Here is a 7380-nt window from a genome sequence, read left to right on the forward strand (position 1 = left end):
TTCTTTTCCTTCTTTCTTTTCCTCTCTTTTCTACTCTTTTATTATTCCATTTGGTGTGTTGGACCGCCAAATGTGTTCGTTCAAATCTCGTGTTCTCGCGATAAATTTTTCGATGATTTCGAAAATTTAATGGAGGGGGGGATTTGGATGGATGGTTGGTTGAATGGGGAGGATGTTCAATCGGGACGAAGGTAATTGCGTACGAAATGAATCCGGTATTTCCGGTCGTTCCACTTACGCGATCGGCGGTGGTGTACGACAAGACTGATAGACACTGAAAAGACCAAGTGCTTCCTGTAATACTTACTTAGTTAACTGTTTATTGCGGTACATTGTAATAACTGTTCTACCATAGTACTACTAGTTGTGAGTTATACTTGAAAACGACTGTTTAACTGTAACAGAAAACCCTGACGAAGGCACCCACTAAACGGACTTTTTATTCATTTTTTCCATTATATTATTATATTATTATTCCCATCAATTTTATTTTCGATTTCTATTTTTCGTAATTCGTAACGCGAATATATCTTTGTTTTCTCATTCGTTCTTTCTTTCTTTCTTTCTTTCTTTCTTTTACGTTTACGTTAAGAAGAATCGAATCACTCGATTTTCGTTTCAAGATTTTTTCGTTTCATTATTCCAATGAATTTGACTCGATCGTTGTTTCGAAAATCGTTTTCTTTTTTTTCCCAATCGTGCGTGAAAAGTGGAAAGAAAATTTTTGGACTCGGTTTTTTTCCCTCGAACGCGTATACGGGGGGTCGTATAACGGGGTTGGGGTAAAGTAAACACATTCCTGTGAACAAAAAATTTGGAGAATATTTTGAAAAGAGTATCGACTCGTCGCGAAAACCGGGAGATCTCGAGGAACTTCCGGATTGCTGCGACGAGCCAGCACGGTGGGTTCGCACGTTCGTCGTCGACGATTGTCTTCTTCTCTTTTTTCCTTCTTTTTCTCTTTCTTTCTTTCTTTTCCTTTTTTTTTCACCGATTCGCGTCTCGATCGATCAAGTTCACGGCACGTTACTACTCGGCTGGAGTTTCAACATTCGGCTCGTAGAAAAATTTCTCCTCGTCTCTTCTCTCTCATTTTTTTTTATTTAATTTCTCGAACTTTGCGCTTTTTTGCGTCCCGATAAACATCAATTAATAAACACAGCCAAAGTGCCCGAACATCATCGAGACGATCGACAATCAAATTTTTTACTTCGCGTTCCATTTCACGAAACGAAAAAAAAAATGTTACGAAAGTTTTCATTTCTCAAAGTTTATCCTGAAATCGAAATATTTCGGATCAATTCGAATTTCTCTCGGCCTATCTCGATTGTTGGCCAAGCTCGAAAAAAAAAAAAAAAAAAAAAAAAGAATTTCCCTTTTTCCTTTCTCTTTCGATACTTGAACTCCGGGGGATGGTATCGCAGCCTCCATATTCCATTGGAAATGTTCATTTCGGCAATAATTAACGCGTTGTTAGAAGATAGGGGGATCGATTCAATTTCGTTCGTTCGGGAACGAAATTGTCTCCAATTGTTGCGTTATTCGTCCGGAATGGACGAAACGAAGCAAACGTTCGTTCGTACGAACGAAATTCGATTCGATTCGATTCGAGAACGGCGAACGGGGAACCCACCGTCTTACCAGCTATGCCTCTTCATTTATATAGTGGACATTGAAACAACTTATTCCGGTTTTTAATCACGGAGGCTCGGTCAGGGACACCGCGTGAAAACGCGAATGCCGCCGAGGCGCTCGCACTGCTAGACTGTCGGTTTTATCATATGCTGCGCACTTACGATACACACTGTCACGAATATACGTCACATACGTCTTTGCCCCATCTTTCTCCTTTTCTCTCTCCCTCTCTCTTTCTCTCTCTCTTTTCTCTCGGATCGATTAGCGCGACCGTACGTGGTCGTATATTCGTTTTGTGAGATTATTTCATTAAAAAATTAAAACCCGATCGAAAACAAATCAACGGTTTTTGCTTGTAAAGCCGCGAATTCGAACAACGGCTCTCCTAATGCCGTTGCTACTTGCTAGGATGGTTTATTATTACACTGGTTTTTTTTTTTTTTTTTCTCTTCTTTTCTCTATGTATACGCGTGGGACAGGCTTTCTTTTTTTCTTCTTCTTCTCGAGGCGCCATCTTTGTTTTACAAACGTCTCTCTCTTTCCCTATCTCTCTGTCACTCCTCCTCGGACGTTACAAGTTTGAGCGGTTCTTATTTTTCGCCTCGCAAGCCTGCCCACTCGGTCTCGACATATCTTCGAACGAAGAATATGTCACGTCACGTTTCGGGTATATCGGCGTCAAGTCCGGGATGCATGGTGTGACGTTGGGCGTTCGAGAAGAACGCGAACGTCGTTTTCATCATCGGTTCTGCATCCAAACGTATGCCAAAGGCCGCGAATTTTGTTTCGATTTTCGTGCTCGTTTTATTTTTCTCTCTTCTTCTTTTTTTTTTCTTTTTTTTCTTTTTTTTTACACATTACGCGTCTTTTTGGATCAATTGCTTTTTTTTTTAATCTCGTAAATCCTCGTTCACTGCCGCTCGAAACGATTCCTTTCCGCTCGAAAAAGCGAGAACGAATCGGTTGACGATCCTCGCGCGGATCTTCTCAAAATTCGGATCGGTAGTAAACGTTCGTTTTTTTTTCTTTTGTCTCCGCAATGCATTTTTATTACAAACCATATTATTGTTATTTTTCTTTTAATAATTATACCGTGAAAAATATACCGTGTGTGGCCGAATAGTGGTTCCGTGGTTTCTTTTTATTTTCTTTTTTCTTTCTTCGAATGTTCGCCGCTTTCATTTCTTTTTTTTTTTCGACAATTTACAAAATCAATTGGCTTTACATATCCGTAGCGTGTGTAATTAAGTGTGATTAAAGTGTATTACGAAGTGTATAAGAAAGTGTAGTATCGACGTGTAGCAACGTGTATGTGTGCTTGTGCGTTGTGCGTGTGGGTGCATGCGCTGACGCGCAAGGGTGTGGGTTCGACACGAGGATGTTGGTTCGACAACGATTCATCGTACGACCCGTGTATGGAGATGTGTGTGAGCGCGCGGGGTTGCACGCTCGAGAACCAGGGCAACTTTGATTTCATCGTGTAACGTGATTTGCCGAGATCGCGAGGCGTCCGTCGGCCCGATTCGATTCGGCGACGGATTCGTTGGAACCGCCTCGATCGTCGGGTGGCGTGGCGCGGATCTCGCTTCCTCTTTGTCTCTTCGCTTCGCTTTGAGTGTGTGCTTCTGTCTGTGATTCTGTCGTTTGTGCAATTGTGAACTGTTCGCTCCTTGGCGAGAATACCAATTTTACCGCGCCCCATCCGTCGGAAGAATCGGCGGCGCGGATTTTTTGCGTTTAATTCGTGAGGTCGAGTCGTATTTGTGAGTGTGTATGCACTGGGAGTATACACCAGCGCATCCGGGCTATGGCATTTTTTTTTTAGATTATTTAAACATTTAGCAAATTTACATGAAAGAGATTAAGATTATGGGTTAAGGGCCGGTTTTGCAGACCGCGCGCTCCCCTCTTCTTCCCCTGTTCACAGATTTTCATCTCGCTCTCTTCGTTCTCTCTTCTCTCTCTCTGTCTCTGTCTCTATCTCTCGATAACGATCTATCTAGAAAACGCGTTTCTACCCTGTCGTCGAACGGCTCTTGGACGACTCGTCGCCCTCCCACGTCGTCCTCCCTCTTTCTCTTCCTCCCTCTTTTCTTCTCCTTCCTCCTCGACTTGAATCGCGCGGGTTTTCGATATAGTGTAGTGTGGCTTCGTATCGATATCGAAGACAGCTCGTGGAATATACAGCTGCTTCTTAGCGGCGATATTTTCGTCGTCGAGATCGAGAAAGGGTTGATCGAACGGACGACGAGTGTACTTTTTTTCCTTTTCCTCGTTCCTCCGAGTCGGACGATAGTAATAGTAATAGCGTTCACTATCAGTGTTCATCGTGAATTTTCTTCGGCGACTCGGTTTCCATTCTCTTCTTCTTCTTCTTCTTCTTCTTCTTCTTTTTCTTCTTTTTCTTCTTCTTCCTCGATCCGTGTTGCGTATATATATAATATATGTGTATATATATATATAGCTTGGGCGACAGTGGTACAGGTGTGCGGATGAAAATCTGGCGAAGGTAGACGCGTTGCGCCACCGGCCCGCTTAAGAGTTACGGGCATATGTAAATCAATATATTTGTAAATTATTTTTTTGTGGTTTTTTTTGCCGGCACGCCTACGACGGCGAGCACGCCATTTTTTATTTATTTATTTATTTATTTATTTATTTATTTATTTATCTCGTTATCTTTGCTTATCATTCTTCGATTACAGAACATACACTACTAGAGCTATTGTAACTTGCTGTGTGTTTTTGTTTAAATTTTTTTTTTTTTTTGTTTTTAAAATTTTTTTCTTTTTTTTTTTTTTTTTTTGTTTTTAAAATTTTTTTCTTTTTTTTTTTTTTTTTTTGTTTTTAAAATTTTTTTCTTTTTTTTTTTTTTTTTTTGTTTTAATAATTATGGTACACGTTCGCGGGGCACGGGCCGGCGCCTCGGGAATAATTCCTCCTTCTCGCGCGGGGATGTTGTGATTGTGTGCGGGGGGAGTTTATTATTTATAGTCGGCTGCCCCTTTTTCCTCTACCGATTCTGAAATCGTTTTTCCCTTTTCTCTTCTTCTGTCCATTCCGCTTCTGTCTTCCTTTACAAGTTCAATAAAAAAGCAACCCTCGGCGCACGGCAGGATGCACCGGTGAAAAAAAGCTGTCGTCTCGGAATCGTTTCACGACCGGCGCGGTGAGGATGGTGGCATCGATAGTCATCATCGTCATCACCGTCATGAAAGATCTCGACGTTGTGCTCTCGTGGTGGTTGTGTTTATTGTATTGTTGTTGTTGTTAAAGTTTTTTTCTTTTTTTGTTTTTTTTTTTTTTTTTTTTTTTTTTTTCCCTAAATTTTTGCTGATAATTGGCGATAAGTGATGGTGAAAAGTGGTGGTGAATGCTGTTGCTTTTTTAAATCTCTTCGTATCGTCTCCTTCCGCTCTCCTATATTTTCGTGCACCATTACTTTTTTTTGTTTTGTTTTGTTTTGTTTTTTTTTTTTTTGCTTTTGTTTTGTCGAGGGACCTTTTCTAGTAGAAATCATCTTTTTATCTTTTTTCTTTCTTTCTTTCTTTCTTTCTTTTTTCTTTTTTTTTTTTTTTCCTATCTCTTCGTTTGTTTTGGAAAGATGATTGATCTTGGAGCTTTCTTTTCTTTTCTAACAATTCGTAATAATTTTTCAAAATCAATTTTCAATTTTACGCGATAAAGTATTATTAATTAATCCTGAATCGATCTGAATCTTGATAACCTGATCTTTTTGCCCAATTCGAACAAAGTTACATTCGCTCAATTCGTCCTTTCATTCACTTTCAGAGCAACACCTAAAATCGGAAAAATCGAATTTCGAGAAAAAATTTCGGATTGATTTCGCGATATATATATATATATTTTTTTCTTTTCCTTTGTTTTTTCCCCTAAAATTTTCGTAATATCGCGAAACATCGCCGCGAATATCTCTCTCCAATGTTTTTTCGATAATCGGCGGCCGCACCTTTGCCGAAACAAACGAATCGTTCGCGCCGGAAAACGTTGAATGCATTGTATATTATATATAACCTTTGGAAAAGACTGTTGTCGCATACTCGATCGAATATATTTCCTCGAGAATAATTATATTCGGAAAAAATTGTGTTCGCCAAACGTTTGGTCCCTGTCTTAATTTGGAGGCTAGTCGGTGCCGGTGGTGCGAGTGTGTGAAGAATTGTGTTCTGAGGCTTACTTATTCTCTATCCTATCGTAGCTGTACAATCCATCGCAATGCTGTGTATGTGTGTGTGTGTGTGTGTGTGTGTGTGAATGTTTGTGTGTGTGTGTGTGTGAATGTTTGTGTGGAGCGTGTGTACGTGTAACGGTGTGGGTGTATCAGTGTCGAGAAAAAAAAATTTCCCGATCAGCGACGCCCATTTTGGGGAACGTTCTTGCGCAAACCCTCTTCGAGATCGATCATTTTCCCCAAAAATTTTCTTCTGTCCCCTCGTCGATGGGATTATCGGCGGGGTGGAGGGGTTGTGTACAAGGGNCACCAACGACCAGGCGTACACCGATGACGAACAGAAGCATTGGTTCGATAAAAACGATTATCGTTGGTTGCGTGAACGAGGTGTATGCACTCGTCCAGCTTTAGGTATTTACATAGAAACTAACCCTATTTCGCATTATGTACTTGATTTAAGTTTACCAGTAAATTCTCAGTTTATGCTTGTGATATCAAGGTGTATTTACATACTACTTAATCCGAGGAAAAAACGCCCTGTAACGCAAAAATTGTTATAATAAGAACGATCAATGATCGACCCACTCGCACGCCTACCAAGAACTCGAGGACTTTTTCGAACATTATTTTTATTATTATTAATCTTGAGACGTTTTTCTTTCTTTGTTTTCTTTTTCCTTTTTTCTTTTTCTTTTTTTTTTTTTCTACCGCTGTGATCTCTCGTTCGTATCGCGGAAGAAGAAGAAGGAAAAAAAAAAAATAATAATAATAAACGAACGAATGAACATCGAATCCGGAATTTTGAAATTTTTTTTGAAAAAAATTTTTCGAAAAAAATTCGCGACAGCGGTAGAATCGAAAACGAGAAATCGCGCCATTCCTCGAGTTCCGAGTGGCGAAGGCGGGTAACAATCGTTAAATGTAATAGCTTTGACGATGAATCTTTTAGCAATCTTTTCTTCTCTCGTCCCAGATGGTGAAAAAGCCTGGCTACCCGGCGGCTTCTCGGCGCGTGTCTTTTTTTTTTTTTTACGTTCAACGAAGATGACGACGTTAGGCTACTTTCAAAAATTGGCGAACAAAGGGGGATTAAAAAGAGGGATTCCCCTGAAGAGGAATAGTTAGGAGTAGTTTGGTTAGTTATTGAGATTACAATTTCGCGATTTTTCCAAAAAAATTGTGTGTTTTGAAATTCCTCTCCTCTTATTTTTCTTTTTTTCCACTTCTCCTTTCGTTTCTATTCTTCTTCTTTTCCTTTTTTTCTTTTTTCCATCCGTCGAAACGTTTTCATTTTTCGAAACTTAAAAGCGCGTTCAAAATCGGGAATCGAAAGAAAAAAAAAAAATATCTCGTTTTTGTTTTTCTTCTTCCTCTTCTTCATTTTTGTTTTCTTTTTTTTCTTTTGTTTTGTTTCGTTAGACTTTTGAATTATCTCGGGACACAGAATGGAGGAAAATCGTTTCTTTTTTTCTTTTTTTTTTTTTGAAAGGATAGAAAAGCGATCGTGGAGAGACAATTGGAATGAAAAAAAAAAGTAGAAAGGTGGGGGAGGG

The sequence above is a fragment of the Apis dorsata genome, unplaced genomic scaffold, assembly GCF_000469605.1.
Source record: "Apis dorsata unplaced genomic scaffold, Apis dorsata 1.3 scaffold_634, whole genome shotgun sequence".
Classification (NCBI taxonomy): Eukaryota; Metazoa; Arthropoda; class Insecta; order Hymenoptera; family Apidae; genus Apis; species Apis dorsata.